The sequence below is a fragment of the Callionymus lyra genome, chromosome 8 (assembly GCF_982586985.1).
Source record: "Callionymus lyra chromosome 8, fCalLyr1.hap1.1, whole genome shotgun sequence".
Lineage (NCBI taxonomy): Eukaryota > Metazoa > Chordata > Actinopteri > Syngnathiformes > Callionymidae > Callionymus > Callionymus lyra.
In genome coordinates this window covers 4136073-4157207 of record NC_141825.1, presented here as the reverse complement: position 1 = coordinate 4157207, position 21135 = coordinate 4136073, and the positions used below count along the sequence as shown (strand labels likewise).

Sequence of the window (21135 nt, the reverse complement as noted above, 5' to 3'; positions counted from 1 at the left end):
TCTGGTCAGGGCCCAACACGCTTCAGCTGCACCACTCTGCTACTAGGGTTGTGGTTATAAAACAGCAAGATGTTATAACAAAAGGTTGGAAGACTACTTAATGATGCAAGAGTCAATAGACCTACTAAGTAAAAACAACCAGAAGTACCAGTTCTTCTAAATCAAGAGGTTCCACTGAGAATTGAACTCGGATCACTGTATTCAAAGTCCAGAGTGCTAACCATTACACAATGAAACCAAGTTGACGTGTAATCAAGATGTTTCATAATCAAGGACACTAAAGCAAAGGAGAGTATAGGGAACAGGTTTAACCATTGATCCAAGAGTTTTTAAAATATCCCAAAGCTTTTCCTTCAAGCAGGATTTGAACCAGGGTCCTAAGGATGGCTTTAATGCTCTACAGTCCTCCCCTCTACCAATTGAGCTATCGAAGGTCAATTAAATAGAAAATAACATAGTGTATAACCATTTTCAACAATATGTATATAAATGTAAAGCTTGTAATCCTACAGAATGTGAGGCAATAGAAATGCTAGCAGAGGACGGTTTCGATCCATCGACCTCTGGGTTATGGGCCCAGCACGCCTCCGCTGCGCCACTCTGCTACAAGGGTTGTGGTTCTACGTCATTGGTGCTCCGCCCTCTAACGGCTTCGCTATTGGTTTACCCCGAGGCACCGCCTCGTCTCTGAGAAAGTTTAATGAACTCGCCACCCAGCAGGGGGCAGTCCACTTCCTATAAAGGCGGGAAGCACCCGCCGCACTTTCTCCATTTTCAACTCCGCGAGAAAGCTCCTGGATACAGCATGGCGGACGTGAGCATGAACGTGGACGTAGATGTGTCTTTGTGCCTAACGTGTGACACCCCCCTGGGGAGGGGGGACACACGCTCTCTGCTTCGTCTGCCTAGGCCCAGATCACGCGTTTGCGGATTGTGGGGCCTGCCGTATGCTTCCCGAGGAGGTCCGTAGGAGACGGGGAGCATACGAGGCCCATCGGCGCACGCCGCGTCCTCCAGCCAGGTCGTGGGCCGACTACGATGAGGAGGACGACCGGCGGTGTTATGCTTGACGTCCTGCCGCGCATATTCACCGCCGCGGCGAACCGCATGGAGGTCGAGCTCCCCCCCCGCACCTCCACTCGCGCCACCACCGTTTACATGCGTAGTGAAGGTCGGGCGGAACGAAGCGCGCAGGCCTACGGTTCCGGGGGTTATCTGTCCTAAACTGGACGAGATCTGGGGCTACGCGCGGCGAGGGTCTGCCTCTCCCATGGCTTCAGGGCCTCCCGTAGGATCCTACGGACCCTATTGCTGTGTGGACGGGGTGGACTGGCGGCGCGGTGTCCCGGAGCCCTCGGATACGGTACGTGCCGCCCTCGACCCGGGAGCTCGACTGTGGCCAGGCCGCCCTGTAGCTCTGCCTAGAGCTGAAGACAGGTTGACGGCAATGTTGTTTAACAGATCCTACAGGGGGGGGACGCAGGTGGTCTCCCTCCCAAACAACATGGCTCTCCTGTGCGGTGCGCTCGACAGGCTCACCGTGGACCGAGACGACCTTGGACCTTCGGAGTTGGAGGAAGTCAAGGACTCGGTGGCTGCGCTCCTCCGGATGTCGCAGGCGTACGCGATCCTGGGAGGGGGACTACGCGACGCTGGACAGCTGGGCCACCGGCACCTGTGGCAAGACCTGGCCACAGCGCTGCCGGAGAGAGACCGGAGGCTCCTCCTGGACGGACCGAAAACGGAGGACTCCCTGTTCGGTCCGGAGCTCCCGAACGTCGTGGCCCGGCAGGAGGCAGCGCAGCAGGAGTCAGCGCAGCTCCGCCATCACCTGCATGGACGTGAGGACGAGGCGCGACGGGGGTCCGGCGCTCGGAGACGGAGAGCCCGTTCGTCGGCCCCATCAGCTGGTGCGGGGGGAAAGCGTCACCAGAGCCAGCCGCCCCAGCAGCACCAGCAGCAACGGCAACAGCCGCGGCGGGCGACGACCGAGCGTCGCCGGGTTCCGCAGCCGGAGCCGGGGAGCCAGCAGCCGCAGCGGAGCCAGCGGAGACTGAGGGACCCGCGGCGGCGAGGACGCAGAGGCGTCGAGGCTTCGTCTCGGGGAGCCCTCCTCCCCCCTACTCTTTCAAAGGGCTCTATGTAAATAAAACTAAGAGAACGTATGACGTTTCTGTGGTTCGTTCTGAGAGAGATGTTGGTAGCGTGCATGTGTTTCCGCCTGTGAGTGTGACGTATTCACAGGCGTCATTAGAAACTTTCGCCGCTAATGCTAAGCTAACATGCTCCGCCGTTCATAGACGGCGTGATTTTCCTCTCATAACACAGTCCGAAGGAGGTTTTAAACCCCTTCGCCCGGGTCATGCCGAGACTGCAATAACGGAGTCTGTCCACACGAATGAGGGGCAGACTCCAACCACATGTGTTTTGTTTACAGACGAGCAGAGGTCCGCGAGACCGGCTGAGTCAGCTGTGTTTACTTCCGCGTCGACCAGCGCTCGTGCCCGACAGAGCGTGACAGCTGATGAGGTGAGTGGAACTAGTCCGGACATGTCTATGTTGACCGGAGGTTGTTCCTTCCCCCACAGCGCTGTCTACAAGCACTGGCACCGTGGAGGACGTCACGTTTGGCGGCGGAGAAACGCCATGGAACTGACCCAACCTGGTGTTTTTCCCTTGGGGGGCGGGCCGGAGGACTACCCAAGGTTCGCCAGGGCTGCGGTTCTGACAGAACATTATTCGGCTTGGAGTCGCCTGGTTTTACTTCTAAGACCCACTTGGCTGGGGGGAGTAATCAGGCGGGGCTATGCCCTACAATTTGCCCGTCAACCCCCGCGTTTTTCAGGGATTCTCTGGACGCGTATGGCGGAGCAGGAGAAATAATCCTGTTTGAGAAACAAGGTGTCTACTCTGCTGCAGAAGGAGGTCGTAGAACTGGTCCCTGCAGCCGAGATGATGACAGGGTTTTACTCCCGGTACTTCCTCGTGGCGAAGAAGACCGGGGGTTGGAGGCCCATTCTGGACCTCAGCTATTTGAACAAGTTCATAGCTACCCGCCCGTTTCGCATGTTGACGGTCAAGAAACTGCTTTCAGGTGTAAGTCCAGGAGATTGGATGACATCTATCGACCTGACCGACGCGTACTTTCACATACCGATAGTCAAGAGACATCGAAAGTACTTGCGTTTCGCCCTCGAGGGTGGGGTGTTTCAATACACTCGACTCCCATTCGGCTACTCTCTGGCACCCAGGACCTTCACCAAGTGTGTGGAAGCGGCAGTGGAGCCATTGAGAGTGAGTGGGGTAAGGATCTTGACCTATCTGGACGACTGGTTGATCCTTGCCAGGTCAGAGGCAGAAAGTTACGCTCACACACAGAAGGTGTTGAGCCATATTGCCACCCTGGGGTTCACAGTGAACCTCAGCAAGAGCGCTCTGACTCCAGTTCAACAGTTAGTTTACCTGGGGGTACTGTTGAACTCGGAGGAAGGATACGCGCGCCTCCCGGACGTGCGTATCCAGCCCATTCTCCGACTGACAACACAGTTGCTGGAAGCTCGGTGTCACGTGACAACAGCAGGCACTGTTATGTCCCTCCTGGGGCTCATGGCGGCAGCCCACACGGTTGTTCGGCTGGGCTTGCTGCACATGAGGGAGCTTCAGAGATGGTTTGGTCGTCTCAAGCTAGACCTCAAGCGGGAAAGAGGTCGGAAAGTGCGCCTTCCCGCTCGGGTTTTGCAGGACATCCAGTTTTGGAAATCTCACGCCAACCTCAGGCGGAGAGTTCCATTGGGTTGCGTCCTTCGTTACACTCAAGTGTTTACAGACGCTTCTCTGACAGGTTGGGGAGGCACCTCGGGTCAGGCCTACGCCAGTGGGGTCTGGAGCAGTCCGGTGCTCAGACACATAAACTGGCTAGAGCTGAAGGCGATTCACAATGTCCTGCTTCACCTCTCTCCCCAACTGTCACGGTCCAACGTCCTAGTACTATCAGACAGCTCCACCGCCGTGGCGTACGTAAATCGCCAAGGTGGAGTCAGATCCCCAGCCCTTCTGAGTGTGACAAAGAAGATTTGGCTGTGGGCGGACTGTCACCTGCTTTCGCTCAGAGCCCAGCACGTACCGGGCGAGCTGAATGCAGTAGCGGACAGACTGTCGAGGGGGGCCGTCCAGGACGAATGGGGTCTGTCCGAGGCAGTGGCAAGCGAGATCTGGTCTCGATTCGGTCACCCGGTTGCAGACCTCTTCGCCAGCAAGGAGAACTTCAAATGCCCTCTTTGGTTCTCCCTCAGGGCTTCGGATTGCCCCCCACTAGGCGGGGACGCTTTAGCCCATTCGAGGTGGCCGGTCGGTCTGCTGTTCGCCTTCCCTCCTCCGCGGCTCCTTCTCCCCTTGATTTGGAGGACGAGGCGGGGGGGGGGCTGAGGTTAATTCTAGTAGCACCAGACTCCCCGGGGGCGCTCTGGTTCCCAGAGCTGGTGCGCATGGCGGTCGGGGCCCCGTGGGCCATTCCTTGGGGCCCCGCTGCCCTGTGTCAGGCGGGGGGGACTCTGACAGCGCCCCCGGTGCTGGGCCGGCCTCTCAAGGTGTGGCTCCTGCACGGGACGAGCTGATAGGGACTTTGGACCCGGACGTTCTCCACACGCTGGAGAACGCCCGGGCCCCGTCAACACGCAGGCTTTATGCCTCAAAGTGGGGGATTTTCTCCCGCTGGTGTTCAGACAGGTCCTTGGACCCCAGCTCTTGTTTGGTCTCCGCTATCCTGTCTTTCCTGCAACATTTGCTGGATAACGGGCGGAATGTGGCGACACTGTGTGAGTGTTCGCATCAGCCATAGCGACGAGGCATGTCGGTTTTGAGGGTGCTTCGGTTCGCGCCCACCCCTTGGTGGCGCGTTTCCTGCGGGGTGCCTGCAGGCTTCGACCTCCTGCAAGGCCTTCCAGCCCTCAGTGGGATCTCCAGTTGGTACTGGACTCTCTCACAGGCCCGACCTTCGAGCCTCTTGACCAAGTCCCACTGGATATCTTGTCTTTCAAGGTATCGCTCCATCTGGCACTAACAACCACGAAGAGAGCAAGTGAGCTTTGTGCCCTCTCCATTAGCCCTGAGTGTCTTTCCTTTGGCGTCGAGGAGTCTTCGGTGTCTTTGCGTCCTAACCCAGCGTTCCGCCCGAAGATTCTGAGTTCCTTGTTCCGGGCGACGACCTTCACGCTGCGGGCCTTTCACCCGCCGCCCCACCCCGACCCGGGTCAGGAACGTCTCCACCTGTTGTGTCCAGTGAGGGCGTTGGCCTGTTACTTGCGGCGGGTGGCCGAGTTTAGGCGCTCTGATGCCCTCTTTGTCTGCCACGGTAGATGCCGGCGGGGAGAGGCGGTCTCCCCCCAGAGGTTCTCTCATTGGGTGAGTTCGGCCATTATCCGGGCCTACCGCGCAGCGGGTGGATCCGCTCCTAGCGGTCTGAGGGCACATTCCACCCGTGGCGTGGCAGCCTCAGTGGCTATTTGCGGGGTGTGGCAGCAGAGGATATCTGCTCAGCTGCCTCTTGGGCGTCCACGTCTACCTTTGCTAAGGCCTATCTCCTCGACGTAACGGCGGGATCAGTAGCTCATACTGTTTTGAGCGCTGCTGTGCCCCCCTCAGGGCCCACGGCTCAAGTGGTTTTTGGACCCTGGGCCGGCGGGGCCCTAGCGATGCTGCTCCAGGAGCGGCGTCCAGCTGGGGTTACATTTATCCCGTCAGGCTTCGCCTTTTGGGTAAACCAATAGCGAAGCCGTTAGAGGGCGGAGCACCAATGACGTAGAACCCCTGAGTTATCTATCATAACCTCAGGTTCTACGAGTTGGTGCGAAGCCCTCTAACCTCGTCGCCCAGCGGCCGCCCTTCTCGCTGAGTTTTCAGTTGGAGAAAGTGCGGCGGGTGCTTCCCGCCTTTATAGGAAGTGGACTGCCCCCTGCTGGGTGGCGAGTTCATTAAGCTTTCTCAGAGACGAGGCGGTGCCTCGGGGTAAACCAATAGCGAAGCCGTTAGAGGGCTTCGCACCAACTCGTAGAACCTGAGGTTATGATAGATAACTCAGGGGTTATAAAACAGCAAGATGTTATAACAAATGGTTGGAAGACTACTTAATGATGCAAGAGTCAATAGACCTACTAAGTAAAAACAACCGGAAGCACCAGTTCTTCTAAATCTAGAGGTTCCACCGAGAGTTGAACTCGGATCACTGTATTCAAAGTCCAGAGTGCTAACCATTACACAATGGAACCAAGTTGACGTGTAATCAAGATGTTTCATAATCAAGGACACTAAAGCAAAGGAGTAGATCGGGAAAAGGTTTTACCATTGATCCAAGAGTTTTTAAAATATCCCAAAGCTTTTCCTTCAAGCAGGATTTGAACCAGGGACCTAAGGATGGCTTTAATGCTCTACAGTCCTTCCCTTTACCAATTGAGCTATCGAAGGTCAATTAAATAGAAAATAACATAGTGCATAACCATTTTCAACAATATGTATATAAATGTAAAGCTTGTTATCCTACAAAATGTGAGGCAATAGAAATGCTAGCAGAGGATGGTTTCGATCCATCGACCTCTGGGTTATGGGCCCAGCACGCTTCCGCTGCTCCACTCTGCTACTAGGGCTGTGGTTATAAAACAGCAAGATGTTTTAACAAATGTTGGAAGCCTACTTAATTATGCAAGAGTCACCAGACCTACTAAGTAAAAACAACCGGAAGTACCAGTTCTTCTAAATCAAGAGGTTCCAACGAGAGTTGAACTCGGATCACTGTATACAAAGTCCAGAGTGCTAACCATTACACAATGGAACCAAGTTGACGCGTAATCAAGATGTTTCATAATCAAGGAAACTAAAGCAAAGGAGAAGATAGGGAAACGGTTGTTAAACCGTTCCCCATTGATCCAAGAGTTTTTAAAATATCCCAAAGCTTTTCCTTCAAGCAGGATTTGAACCAGGGACCTAAGGATGGCTTTAATGCTCTACAGTCCTCCCCTCTACCAATTGAGCTATCGAAGGTCAATTAAATAGAAAATAACATAGTGTATAACCATTTTCAACAATATGTATATAAATGTAAAGCTTGTTATCCTACAGAATGTGAGGCAATAGAAATGCTAGCAGAGGATGGTTTCGATCCATCAGCCTCTGGGTTAAGGCCCCGGCACGCTTCCGCTGCGCCACTCTGCTACCAGGGTTGTGGTTATAAAACAGCAAGATATTATAACAAATGGTTGGAAGACTACTTAATGATGCAAGAGTCAATAGACCGAAGTAAAAATGACCGGAAGTACCAGTTCTTCTAAATCTAGAGGTTCCACCGAGACTTGAACTCGGATCATAGGATTCAAATTCCAGAGTGCTAACCATTACACCATGGAACCAATGGTAACTACAAGACATGTAATCAAAATGTTTCATAAGCAAGGACACTAAAGCAAAGGAGAGGATAGGAAACAGGTTTTACCATTGATCCAAGAGTATTTAAAATATCCCAAAGCTTTTCCTTCAAGCCGGATTTGAACCAGGGTCCTAAGGATGGCTTTAATGCTCTACAGTCCTCCCCTCTACCAATTGAGCTAATGAAGGTCAATTAAATAGAAAATAACATAGTGTATAACCATTTTCAACAATATGTATATAAATGTAAAGCTTGTAATCCTACAGAATGTGAGGCAATACAAATGCTAGCAGAGGATGGTTTCGATCCATCGACCTCTGGGTTATGGGCCCAGCACGCTTCCGCTGCGCCACTCTGCTACTAGGGTTGTGGTTATAAAACAGCAAGATGTTAAAATAAATGGTTGGAAGAATACTTAATGATGCAAGAGTCAATAGACCGAAGTAAAAATGACCGGAAGTACCAGTTCTTCTAAATCTAGAGGTTCCACCGAGACTTGAACTCGGATCACTGGATTCAAAGTCAAGAGTACTAACCATTACACCATGGAACCAATGGTAACTACAAGACATGTAATCAAAATGTTTCATAAGCAAGGACACTAAAGCAAAGGAGAGGATAGGGAACAGGTTTAGCCATTGATCCAAGAGTCTCTGAAATATCCCAAAGGTTTATCTCTTCAACCTTAAGAAAAACCTTTTCCTTCGAGCTAGATTTGAACAAGCTAACATAAGGATGGCTTTAATCCTCTACAGTCCTCCATTCAACCAACTGAGCTATAGAAATGCTAGCAGAGGATGGTTTCGATCCATCGACCTCTGGGTTATGGGCCCAGCACGCTTCCGCTGCGCCACTCTGCTACTAGGGTTGTGGTTATAAAACAGCAAGATGTTAAAATAAATGGTTGGAAGAATACTTAATGATGCAAGAGTCAATAGACCGAAGTAAAAATGACCGGAAGTACCAGTTCTTCTAAATCTAGAGGTTCCACCAAGACTTGAACTCGGATCACTGGATTCAAACTCAAGAGTACTAACCACTACACCATGAAACCAATGGTAACTACAAGACATGTAATCAAAATGTTTCATAAGCAAGGACACTAAAGCAAAGGAGAGGATAGGGAACAGGTTTAGCCATTGATCCAAGAGTCTCTGAAATATCCCAAAGGTTTATCTCTTCAACCTTAAGAAAAACCTTTTTCTTCGAGCTAGATTTGAACAAGCTAACATAAGGATGGCTTTAATCCTCTACAGTCCTCCATTCAACCAACTGAGCTATAGAAATGCTAGCAGAGGATGGTTTCGATCCATCGACCTCTGGGTTATGGGCCCAGCACGCTTCCGCTGCGCCACTCTGCTACTAGGTTTGTGGTTATAAAACAGCAAGATTTTTTAACAAAAGGTTGGAACACTACTTAATGATGCAAGAGTCAATAGACCTACTAAGTAAAAACAACCGGAAGTACCAGTTCTTCTAAATCAAGAGGTTCCACCGAGAATTGAACTCGGATCACTGGATTCAAAGTCCAGAGTGCTAACCATTACACAATGGAACCAAGTTGACGCGTAATCAAGATGTTTCATAAACAAGGACACTAAAGCAAAGGAGAGTATAAGGAATAGGTTTAACCATTGATCCAAGAGTTTTTAAAATATCCCAAAGGTGTATCTCTTCAACCTTACGAAAAATCTTTTCCTTCAAGCCGGATTTGAACCAGGGACCTAAGGATGGCTTAAATGCTCTATAGTCCTCCCCTCTACCAACTGAGCTATCAAATGTAAATGAACTAGAAAATAACATAGTGTATAACGATTTTCCACAATATGTATATAGATGTAAGGCTTGTTATCCTACAGAATGTGAGGCAATAGAAATGCTAGCAGAGGATGGTTTCGATCCATCGACCTCTGGGTTATGGGCCCAGCACGCTTCCGCTGCGCCACTCTGCTACTAGGGTTGTGGTTATAAAACAGCAAGATGTTATAACAAATGGTTGGAAGACTACTTACTGATGCAAGAGTCAATAGACCGAAGTAAAAATGACCGGAAGTACCAGTTCTTCTAAATCTAGAGGTTCCACCGAGACTTGAACTCGGCTCATAGGATTCAAATTCCAGAGTGCTAACCATTACACCATGGAACCAATGGTAACTACAAGACATGTAATCAAAATGTTTCATAAGCAAGGACACTAAAGCAAAGGAGAGGATAGGGAACAGGTTTAGCCATTGATCCAAGAGTCTCTGAAATATCTCAAAGGTTTATCTCTTCAACCTTAAGAAAAACCTTTTCCTTCGAGCTAGATTTGAATGAGCTAACCTAAGGATGGCTTTTATCCTCTACAGTCCTCTGTTCTACCAACTGCGCTTTAGAAATGCTAGCAGAGGATGGTTTCGATCCATAGACCTCTGGGTTATGGGCCCAGCACGCCTCCGCTGCGCTACTCTGCTACAAGGGTTCTGGTTATAAAACAGCAAGATGTTATAACAAATGGTTGGAAGACTACTTAATGATGCAAGAGTCAATAGACCTACTAAGTAAAAACAACCGGAAGTACCAGTTCTTCTAAATCAAGAGGTTCCACCGAGACTTGAACTCGGATCACTGGATTCAAAGTCCAGAGTGCTAACCATTACACCATGGAACCAATGGTAACTACAAGACATGTAATCAAAATGTTTCATAAGCATGGACATTAAAGCAAAGGAGAGGATAGGGAACAGGTTTAGCCATTGCTCCAAGAGTCTCTGAAATATCCCAAAGGTTTATCTCTTCAACCTTAAGAAAATGTTTTTCCTTCGAGTTGGATTTGAACGAGCTAACCTAAGGATGGCTTTAATCCTCTACAGTCCTCCGTTCTACCAACTGAGCTATAGAAATGCTAGCAGAGGATGGTTTCGATCCATCGACCTCTGGGTTATGGGCCCAGCACGCCTCCGCTGCGCTACTCTGCTACAAGGGTTCTGGTTATAAAACAGCAAGATGTTATAACAAATGGTTGGAAGACTACTTAATGATGCAAGAGTCAATAGACCTACTAAGTAAAAACAACCGGAAGTACCAGTTCTTCTAAATCAAGAGGTTCCACCGAGACTTGAACTCGGATCACTGGATTCAAAGTCCAGAGTGCTAACCATTACACCATGGAACCAATGGTAACTACAAGACATGTAATCAAAATGTTTCATAAGCATGGACATTAAAGCAAAGGAGAGGATAGGGAACAGGTTTAGCCATTGCTCCAAGAGTCTCTGAAATATCCCAAAGGTTTATCTCTTCAACCTTAAGAAAATGTTTTTCCTTCGAGTTGGATTTGAACGAGCTAACCTAAGGATGGCTTTAATCCTCTACAGTCCTCCGTTCTACCAACTGAGCTATAGAAATGCTAGCAGAGGATGGTTTCGATCCATCGACCTCTGGGTTATGGGCCCAGCACGCTTCCGCTGCGCCACTCTGCTACTAGGGTTGTGGTTATAAAACAGCAAGATGTTATAACAAATGGTTGGAAGAATACTTAATGATGCAAGAGTCAATAGACCGAAGTAAAAATGACCGGAAGTACCAGTTCTTCTAAATCTAGAGGTTCCACCGAGACTTGAACTCAGATCACTGGATTCAAAGTCCAGAGTGCTAACCATTACACCATGGAACCAATGGTAACTACAAGACATGTAATCAAAATGTTTCATAAGCATGGACACTAAAGCAAAGGAGAGGATAGGGAACAGGTTTAGCCATTGATCCAAGAGTCTCTGAAATATCCCAAAGGTTTATCTCTTCAACCTTAAGAAAACGTTTTTCCTTCGAGCTGGATTTTAACGAGCTAACCTAAGGATGGCTTTAATCCTCTACAGTCCTCCATTCTACCAACTGAGCTATAGAAATGCTAGCAGAGGATGGTTTCGATCCATCGACCTCTGGGTTATGGGCCCAGCACGCTTCCACTGCGCCACTCTGCTACTAGGGTTGTGGTTATAAAACAGCAAGATGTTATAACAAATGGTTGGAAGAATACTTAATGATGCAAGAGTCAATAGACCGAAGTAAAAATGACCAGAAGTAGCAGTTCTTCTAAATCTAGAGGTTCCACCGAGACTTGAACTCGGATCACTGGACTCAAAGTCCAGAGTGCTAACCATTACACCATGGAACCAATGTTAACTTCATGACATGTAATCAAAATGTTTCATAAGCAAGGACACTAAAGCAAAGGAGAAGATAGGGAAAAGGTTTTACCATTGATCCAAGAGTATTTAAAATATCCCAAAGCTTTTCCTTCAAGCCGGATTTGAACCAGGGTCCCAAGGATGGCTTTAATGCTCTACAGTCCTCCCCTCTACCAATTGAGCTATCGAAGGTCAATTAAATAGAAAATAACATAGTGTATAACCATTTTCAACAATATGTATATAAATGTAAAGCTTGTAATCCTACAGAATGTGAGGCAATAGAAATGCTAGCAGAGGATGGTTTCGATCCATCGACCTCTGGGTTATGGGCCCAGCACGCTTCCGCTGCGCCACTCTGCTACTAGGGTTGTGGTTATAAAACAGCAAGATGTTAAAATAAATGGTTGGAAGAATACTTAATGATGCAAGAGTCAATAGACCGAAGTAAAAATGACCGGAAGTACCAGTTCTTCTAAATCTAGAGGTTCCACCAAGACTTGAACTCGGATCACTGGATTCAAACTCAAGAGTACTAACCACTACACCATGGAACCAATGGTAACTACAAGACATGTAATCAAAATGTTTCATAAGCAAGGACACTAAAGCAAAGGAGAGGATAGGGAACAGGTTTAGCCATTGATCCAAGAGTCTCTGAAATATCCCAAAGGTTTATCTCTTCAACCTTAAGAAAAACCTTTTTCTTCGAGCTAGATTTGAACAAGCTAACATAAGGATGGCTTTAATCCTCTACAGTCCTCCATTCAACCAACTGAGCTATAGAAATGCTAGCAGAGGATGGTTTCGATCCATCGACCTCTGGGTTATGGGCCCAGCACGCTTCCGCTGCGCCACTCTGCTACTAGGTTTGTGGTTATAAAACAGCAAGATTTTTTAACAAAAGGTTGGAACACTACTTAATGATGCAAGAGTCAATAGACCTACTAAGTAAAAACAACCGGAAGTACCAGTTCTTCTAAATCAAGAGGTTCCACCGAGAATTGAACTCGGATCACTGGATTCAAAGTCCAGAGTGCTAACCATTACACAATGGAACCAAGTTGACGCGTAATCAAGATGTTTCATAAACAAGGACACTAAAGCAAAGGAGAGTATAAGGAATAGGTTTAACCATTGATCCAAGAGTTTTTAAAATATCCCAAAGGTGTATCTCTTCAACCTTACGAAAAATCTTTTCCTTCAAGCCGGATTTGAACCAGGGACCTAAGGATGGCTTAAATGCTCTATAGTCCTCCCCTCTACCAACTGAGCTATCAAATGTAAATGAGCTAGAAAATAACATAGTGTATAACGATTTTCCACAATATGTATATAGATGTAAGGCTTGTTATCCTACAGAATGTGAGGCAATAGAAATGCTAGCAGAGGATGGTTTCGATCCATCGACCTCTGGGTTATGGGCCCAGCACGCTTCCGCTGCGCCACTCTGCTACTAGGGTTGTGGTTATAAAACAGCAAGATGTTATAACAAATGGTTGGAAGACTACTTACTGATGCAAGAGTCAATAGACCGAAGTAAAAATGACCGGAAGTACCAGTTCTTCTAAATCTAGAGGTTCCACCAAGACTTGAACTCCGATCACTGGATTCAAAGTCAAGAGTACTAACCATTACACCATGGAACCAATGGTAACTACAAGACATGTAATCAAAATGTTTCATAAGCAAGGACACTAAAGCAAAGGAGAGGATAGGGAACAGGTTTAGCCATTGATCCAAGAGTCTCTGAAATATCCCAAAGGTTTATCTCTTCAACCTTAAGAAAAACCTTTTCCTTCGAGCTAGATTTGAACAAGCTAACATAAGGATGGCTTTAATCCTCTACAGTCCTCCGTTCTACCAACTGAGCTATAGAAATGCTAGCAGAGGATGGTTTTGATCCATCGACCTCTGGGTTATGGGCCCAGCACGCTTCTGCTGCGCCACTCTGCTACCAGGGCTGTGGTTATAAAACAGCAAGATGTTTTAACAAATGTTGGGAGACTACTTAATTATGCAAGAGTCACCAGACCTACTAAGTAAAAACAACCGGAAGTACCAGTTCTTCTAAATCAAGAGGTTCCACCGAGAGTTGAACTCGGATCACTGTATACAAAGTCCAGAGTGCTAACCATTACACAATGGAACCAAGTTGACGCGTAATCAAGATGTTTCATAATCAAGGAAACTAAAGCAAAGGAGAAGATGGGGAAACTGTTGTTAAACCGTTCCCCATTGATCCAAGAGTTTTTAAAATATCCCAAAGCTTTTCCTTCAAGCAGGATTTGAACCAGGGACCTAAGGATGGCTTTAATGCTCTACAGTCCTCCCCTCTGCCAATTGAGCTATTGAAGGTCAATTAAATAGAAAATAACATATTGTATAACCATTTTCAACAATATGTATATAAATGTAAAGCTTGTTATCCTACAGAATGTGAGGCAATAGAAATGCTAGCAGAGGATGGTTTCGATCCATCAACCTCTGGGTTAAGGCCCCGGCACGCTTCCGCTGCGCCACTCTGCTACCAGGGTTGTGGTTATAAAACAGCAAGATATTATAACAAATGGTTGGAAGACTACTTAATGATGCAAGAGTCAAAAGACCGAAGTAAAAATGACCGGAAGTACCAGTTCTTCTAAATCTAGAGGTTCCACCGAGACTTGAACTCGGCTCATAGGATTCAAATTCCAGAGTGCTAACCATTACACCATGGAACCAATGGTAACTACAAGACATGTAATCAAAATGTTTCATAAGCAAGGACACTAAAGCAAAGGAGAGGATAGGGAACAGGTTTAGCCATTGATCCAAGAGTCTCTGAAATATCTCAAAGGTTTATCTCTTCAACCTTAAGAAAAACCTTTTCCTTCAAGCTAGATTTGAATGAGCTAACCTAAGGATGGCTTTTATCCTCTACAGTCCTCTGTTCTACCAACTGCGCTTTAGAAATGCTAGCAGAGGATGGTTTCGAACCATCGACCTCTGGGTTATGGGCCCAGCACGCCTCCGCTGCGCTACTCTGCTACAAGGGTTCTGGTTATAAAACAGCAAGATGTTATAACAAATGGTTGGAAGACTACTTAATGATGCAAGAGTCAATAGACCTACTAAGTAAAAACAACCGGAAGTACCAGTTCTTCTAAATCAAGAGGTTCCACCGAGACTTGAACTCGGATCACTGGATTCAAAGTCCAGAGTGCTAACCATTACACCATGGAACCAATGGTAACTACAAGACATGTAATCAAAATGTTTCATAAGCATGGACATTAAAGCAAAGGAGAGGATAGGGAACAGGTTTAGCCATTGCTCCAAGAGTCTCTGAAATATCCCAAAGGTTTATCTCTTCAACCTTAAGAAAATGTTTTTCCTTCGAGTTGGATTTGAACGAGCTAACCTAAGGATGGCTTTAATCCTCTACAGTCCTCCGTTCTACCAACTGAGCTATAGAAATGCTAGCAGAGGATGGTTTCGATCCATCGACCTCTGGGTTATGGGCCCAGCACGCTTCCGCTGCGCCACTCTGCTACCAGGGTTGTGGTTATAAAACAGCAAGATGTTAAAATAAATGGTTGGAAGAATACTTAATGATGCAAGAGTCAATAGACCGAAGTAAAAATGACCGGAAGTACCAGTTCTTCTAAATCTAGAGGTTCCACCAAGACTTGAACTCGGATCACTGGATTCAAACTCAAGAGTACTAACCACTACACCATGGAACCAATGGTAACTACAAGACATGTAATCAAAATGTTTCATAAGCAAGGACACTAAAGCAAAGGAGAGGATAGGGAACAGGTTTAGCCATTGATCCAAGAGTCTCTGAAATATCCCAAAGGTTTATCTCTTCAACCTTAAGAAAAACCTTTTTCTTTGAGCTAGATTTGAACAAGCTAACATAAGGATGGCTTTAATCCTCTACAGTCCTCCATTCAACCAACTGAGCTATAGAAATGCTAGCAGAGGATGGTTTCGATCCATCGACCTCTGGGTTATGGGCCCAGCACGCTTCCGCTGCGCCACTCTGCTACTAGGTTTGTGGTTATAAAACAGCAAGATTTTTTAACAAAAGGTTGGAACACTACTTAATGATGCAAGAGTCAATAGACCTACTAAGTAAAAACAACCGGAAGTACCAGTTCTTCTAAATCAAGAGGTTCCACCGAGAATTGAACTCGGATCACTGGATTCAAAGTCCAGAGTGCTAACCATTACACAATGGAACCAAGTTGACGCGTAATCAAGATGTTTCATAAACAAGGACACTAAAGCAAAGGAGAGTATAAGGAATAGGTTTAACCATTGATCCAAGAGTTTTTAAAATATCCCAAAGGTGTATCTCTTCAACCTTACGAAAAATATTTTCCTTCAAGCCGGATTTGAACCAGGGACCTAAGGATGGCTTAAATGCTCTATAGTCCTCCCCTCTACCAACTGAGCTATCAAATGTAAATGAACTAGAAAACAACATAGTGTATAACGATTTTCCACAATATGTATATAGATGTAAGGCTTGTTATCCTACAGAATGTGAGGCAATAGAAATGCTAGCAGAGGATGGTTTCGATCCATCGACCTCTGGGTTATGGGCCCAGCACGCTTCCGCTGCGCCACTCTGCTACTAGGGTTGTGGTTATAAAACAGCAAGATGTTATAACAAATGGTTGGAAGACTACTTACTGATGCAAGAGTCAATAGACCGAAGTAAAAATGACCGGAAGTACCAGTTCTTCTAAATCTAGAGGTTCCACCAAGACTTGAACTCCGATCACTGGATTCAAAGTCAAGAGTACTAACCATTACACCATGGAACCAATGGTAACTACAAGACATGTAATCAAAATGTTTCATAAGCAAGGACACTAAAGCAAAGGAGAGGATAGGGAACAGGTTTAGCCATTGATCCAAGAGTCTCTGAAATATCCCAAAGGTTTATCTCTTCAACCTTAAGAAAAACCTTTTCCTTCGAGCTAGATTTGAACAAGCTAACATAAGGATGGCTTTAATCCTCTACAGTCCTCCGTTCTACCAACTGAGCTATAGAAATGCTAGCAGAGGATGGTTTTGATCCATCGACCTCTGGGTTATGGGCCCAGCACGCTTCTGCTGCGCCACTCTGCTACCAGGGCTGTGGTTATAAAACAGCAAGATGTTTTAACAAATGTTGGGAGACTACTTAATTATGCAAGAGTCACCAGACCTACTAAGTAAAAACAACCGGAAGTACCAGTTCTTCTAAATCAAGAGGTTCCACCGAGAGTTGAACTCGGATCACTGTATACAAAGTCCAGAGTGCTAACCATTACACAATGGAACCAAGTTGACGCGTAATCAAGATGTTTCATAATCAAGGAAACTAAAGCAAAGGAGAAGATAGGGAAACGGTTGTTAAACCGTTCCCCATTGATCCAAGAGTTTTTAAAATATCCCAAAGCTTTTCCTTCAAGCAGGATTTGAACCAGGGACCTAAGGATGGCTTTAATGCTCTACAGTCCTCCCCTCTGCCAATTGAGCTATTGAAGGTCAATTAAATAGAAAATAACATAGTGTATAACCATTTTCAACAATATGTATATAAATGTAAAGCTTGTTATCCTACAGAATGTGAGGCAATAGAAATGCTAGCAGAGGATGGTTTCGATCCATCAACCTCTGGGTTAAGGCCCCGGCACGCTTCCGCTGCGCCACTCTGCTACCAGGGTTGTGGTTATAAAACAGCAAGATATTATAACAAATGGTTGGAAGACTACTTAATGATGCAAGAGTCAAAAGACCGAAGTAAAAATGACCGGAAGTACCAGTTCTTCTAAATCTAGAGGTTCCACCGAGACTTGAACTCGGCTCATAGGATTCAAATTCCAGAGTGCTAACCATTACACCATGGAACCAATGGTAACTACAAGACATGTAATCAAAATGTTTCATAAGCAAGGACACTAAAGCAAAGGAGAGGATAGGGAACAGGTTTAGCCATTGATCCAAGAGTCTCTGAAATATCTCAAAGGTTTATCTCTTCAACCTTAAGAAAAACCTTTTCCTTCAAGCTAGATTTGAACGAGCTAACCTAAGGATGGCTTTTATCCTCTACAGTCCTCTGTTCTACCAACTGAGCTTTAGAAATGCTAGCAGGGGATGGTTTCGATCCATCGACCTCTGGGTTATGGGCCCAGCACGCCTCCGCTGCGCTACTCTGCTACAAGGGTTCTGGTTATAAAACAGCAAGATGTTATAACAAATGGTTGGAAGACTACTTAATGATGCAAGAGTCAATAGACCTACTAAGTAAAAACAACCGGAAGTACCAGTTCTTCTAAATCAAGAGGTTCCACCGAGACTTGAACTCGGATCACTGGATTCAAAGTCCAGAGTGCTAACCATTACACAATGGAGCCAAGTTGACGCGTAATCAAGATGTTTCATAAACAAGGACACTAAAGCAAAGGAGAGTATAAGGAATAGGTTTAACCATTGATCCAAGAGTTTTTAAAATATCCCAAAGGTGTATCTCTTCAACCTTAAGAAAAATATTTTCCTTCAAGCTGGATTTGAACCAGGGACCTAAGGATGGCTTAAATGCTGTACAGTCCTCCCCTCTACCACCTAGCTATCGAATGTAAATGGACTAGAAAATAACATAGTGTATAACCATTTTCCACAATATGTATATAGATGTAAGGCTTGTTATCCTACAGAATGTGAGGCAATAGAAATGCTAGCAGAGGATGGTTTCGATCCATCGACCTCTGGGTTATGGGCCCAGCACGCTTCCGCTGCGCCACTCTGCTACTAGGGTTGTGGGTATAAAACAGCAAGATGTTATAATAAATGGTTGGAAGAATACTTAATGATGCAAGAGTCAATAGACCGAAGTAAAAATGACCGGAAGTACCAGTTCTTCTAAATCTAGAGGTTCCACCGAGACTTGAACTCGGATCACTGGATTCAAAGTCAAGAGTACTAACCATTACACCATGGAACCAATGGTAACTACAAGACATGTAATCAAAATGTTTCATAAGCAAGGACACTAAAGCAAAGGAGAGGATAGGGAACAGGTTTAGCCATTGATCCAAGAGTCTCTGAAATATCCCAAAGGTTTATCTCTTCAACCTTAAGAAAACGTTTTTCCTTCGAGCTGGATTTGAACGAGCTAACCTAAGGATGGCTTTAATCCTCTACAGTCATCCATTCTACCAACTGAGCTATAGAAATGCTAGCAGAGGATGGTTTCGATCCATCGACCTCTGGTGGGTGTCAAACTGGTCCAGAAGAGGGCCAGGGTGGTGTAGGTTTTTGTTCCAACCAGTCAAGCACATATAGTTTAACCAATCAGGCAACTGTAGACAGTAATCGATTAATTGTCAGTCAGGTGTTGATTGTTTAAGCCGACACCTGATTGATTAACTCATGTGTGCTTGACTGGTTGGAACAAAAACCTACACCACCCTGGCCCTCTTCTGGACCAGTTTGACACCCCTGCTCTTTAGAGACATTGAAATCGAATTAGGGCAAAATAATGCTGTCAGAAGTGGGATTTGAACCCACGTCTCCAGGGGAGACTGCAACTTGAACGTAGTGCCTTAAATTTGGCCATCCTACCTATACAGTACTCCCAAGAATGATTGGCACTGTGGTTTAGATGATTAAACAAAAACATTTGAAATTTCACATTGAAGAACAGACATACTTTATAAATACATTGAATGGAATATAGTGAAAGAAATCTTTGAGAAGTGAGTCAAACACCAATTACAGGGTAGACTCACCTGAACGCAGCGCCTTAGACCGCTCGGCTATCCTGACCATAGTCCATATGAAGATATATTGCTGTTCAATTTAGATGATTAAACAAAAACATTTGCACTTAATCATTGAAGCTTAGACATACTTTATAAAGACATCGAAAAGGAATTAAGCCAAAATAATGCTGTCAGAAGTGGGATTTCAACCCATGCCTCCAGGGGAGACTGGACCTGAACGCAGTGCCTTAAACCGCTCGAATATCCTGACTATAGTCCATATGAATATTTGCTGTTCAATTTAGATGATTAAAAAAAACATTTAAACATTGAAGCTCAGAAATACTTTATAGAGACATTGAAATGGAATAAGGGCCAAATAATCTTGTGAGAAGTGAGATTCAAACACTGGCTACAGGATAGACTGAAACCTGAATGCAGCGCCTTAGACCGCTCGGCCATCCTGACTGTAGTCCATATGAAGATAAGCTGTTCTATTTAGATGATTAAACAAAAACATTTAAACTTAAACATTGAAGCTCAGACATACTTTATAAATACATTGAAATGGAATAAGGGCAATATAATCTCTTGAGAAGTGGGATTTGAACTGACGCCTCCAGGGGAGACTGTGACCTGAACGCAGTGCCTTAGACTGCTCAGCTATCCGGACTATATTCCATATGAAGATTTGCTGTTCAATTTAGATGATTAAACTAAAACATATGAACTTAAACATTGAAGCTCAGACATACTTTATAGAGACATTGAAATGGAATTAGGGCAAAATAATGCTGTCAGAAGTGGGATTCCAACCCATGCCTAGAGGGGAGACCTGTGATCTGAAAGAAGCACCTTAGACTGCTCAGCCATCCTGACTATACTCCCAAGAAGAAAAAGCACCGTGGTTTAGATGATTAAACAAAAACATTTGAACATTATCAGTTTAATCTTGAACTTTTAAATATATATTTTATTGAGTATTGTTTTGATTGTTTAAGCACTTTGTGAGCTTGGTCTGGAAAAGCGCTATACAAATAAAAATTACTTACTTACTTACATTCACATTGAAGCTCAGACATACTTTATAAAGATATTGAAATGGAATAAGGGCAAAAATAATCTTGTGAGAAGTTTGATTCATACACTGGCTACAGGGTAGACTGAAACCTGAACGCAGCGCCTTCAACCGCTCGGCTATCCTGAATGTTCGCGATATAAATATTAGCTCTTTCGTTTAGATGATGAAACAAAAACATTTGAACTTTTACATTGAAGCTCAGAGATACTTTATAAAGACATTCAAATGGAATAAGGGCAAAATAATCTTGTGAGGAGTGGGATTCAAACACCGGCTCCAGGGTAGGGTCATTTACAGTGAATATATGATTCCAGGGAGCATTTGCCAGTTGCAAAACCTCTTTGTCGAGAATGTACAGCTGCATGTGGGCCATATTGCAAACACAAATCCTGTTTAAAAAAAACACAAATGTTACTTTAGAAATGTAAAATAAATATTTTTAATGATCAGAATCATATTGAACGTTATGGGCTTGCACTTAATTTAAGAAGGTACCTTATTATTATTGATAATACATTTCATTTATTTTGCATTTTTCGTCAAACAATGTTTTAAAGAGCTCTTACTTTTTAATAACAAATTACTGACAACAAACTTGTATGGAGAAATTTTAGTAATAAGTTTATCCAAATTTTCCACATAGACTCGTAATAATACAACATTATTTTACTGAAAGACTGAAATCAACCCTGCACAATTTGAACAAATATACTCCTTCAAATTGAT

At 45.4% G+C, this 21135-nt stretch overlaps 12 non-coding genes across 12 annotated transcripts; all 12 read right to left on the bottom strand.

The window, feature by feature from the left end:
• Positions 1–7895: 7895 nt before the first annotated feature.
• trnaq-uug (transfer RNA glutamine (anticodon UUG)) lies at positions 7896–7967 on the bottom strand. The gene has a single exon. It is a non-coding gene; the product is annotated as a tRNA-Gln (tRNA).
• A 933-nt stretch (positions 7968–8900) lies between these two features.
• On the bottom strand, positions 8901–8972 carry trnaq-uug (transfer RNA glutamine (anticodon UUG)). The gene has a single exon. It is a non-coding gene; the product is annotated as a tRNA-Gln (tRNA).
• A 1020-nt stretch (positions 8973–9992) lies between these two features.
• On the bottom strand, positions 9993–10064 carry trnaq-uug (transfer RNA glutamine (anticodon UUG)). The gene has a single exon. It is a non-coding gene; the product is annotated as a tRNA-Gln (tRNA).
• A 432-nt stretch (positions 10065–10496) lies between these two features.
• Positions 10497–10568, bottom strand: trnaq-uug (transfer RNA glutamine (anticodon UUG)). Its single transcript has one exon. It is a non-coding gene; the product is annotated as a tRNA-Gln (tRNA).
• A 429-nt stretch (positions 10569–10997) lies between these two features.
• On the bottom strand, positions 10998–11069 carry trnaq-uug (transfer RNA glutamine (anticodon UUG)). The gene has a single exon. It is a non-coding gene; the product is annotated as a tRNA-Gln (tRNA).
• Positions 11070–11498: 429 nt separating this feature from the next.
• trnaq-uug (transfer RNA glutamine (anticodon UUG)) lies at positions 11499–11570 on the bottom strand. The gene has a single exon. It is a non-coding gene; the product is annotated as a tRNA-Gln (tRNA).
• A 120-nt stretch (positions 11571–11690) lies between these two features.
• trnay-gua (transfer RNA tyrosine (anticodon GUA)) lies at positions 11691–11775 on the bottom strand. Its single transcript is given in 2 exon segments — positions 11691–11726; positions 11739–11775. It is a non-coding gene; the product is annotated as a tRNA-Tyr (tRNA).
• Positions 11776–12572: 797 nt separating this feature from the next.
• trnaq-uug (transfer RNA glutamine (anticodon UUG)) lies at positions 12573–12644 on the bottom strand. The gene has a single exon. It is a non-coding gene; the product is annotated as a tRNA-Gln (tRNA).
• A 2094-nt stretch (positions 12645–14738) lies between these two features.
• Positions 14739–14810, bottom strand: trnaq-uug (transfer RNA glutamine (anticodon UUG)). Its single transcript has one exon. It is a non-coding gene; the product is annotated as a tRNA-Gln (tRNA).
• A 933-nt stretch (positions 14811–15743) lies between these two features.
• On the bottom strand, positions 15744–15815 carry trnaq-uug (transfer RNA glutamine (anticodon UUG)). Its single transcript has one exon. It is a non-coding gene; the product is annotated as a tRNA-Gln (tRNA).
• A 2094-nt stretch (positions 15816–17909) lies between these two features.
• Positions 17910–17981, bottom strand: trnaq-uug (transfer RNA glutamine (anticodon UUG)). The gene has a single exon. It is a non-coding gene; the product is annotated as a tRNA-Gln (tRNA).
• Positions 17982–18496: 515 nt separating this feature from the next.
• On the bottom strand, positions 18497–18568 carry trnaq-uug (transfer RNA glutamine (anticodon UUG)). Its single transcript has one exon. It is a non-coding gene; the product is annotated as a tRNA-Gln (tRNA).
• Between the last annotated feature and the right edge of the window lie 2567 nt (positions 18569–21135).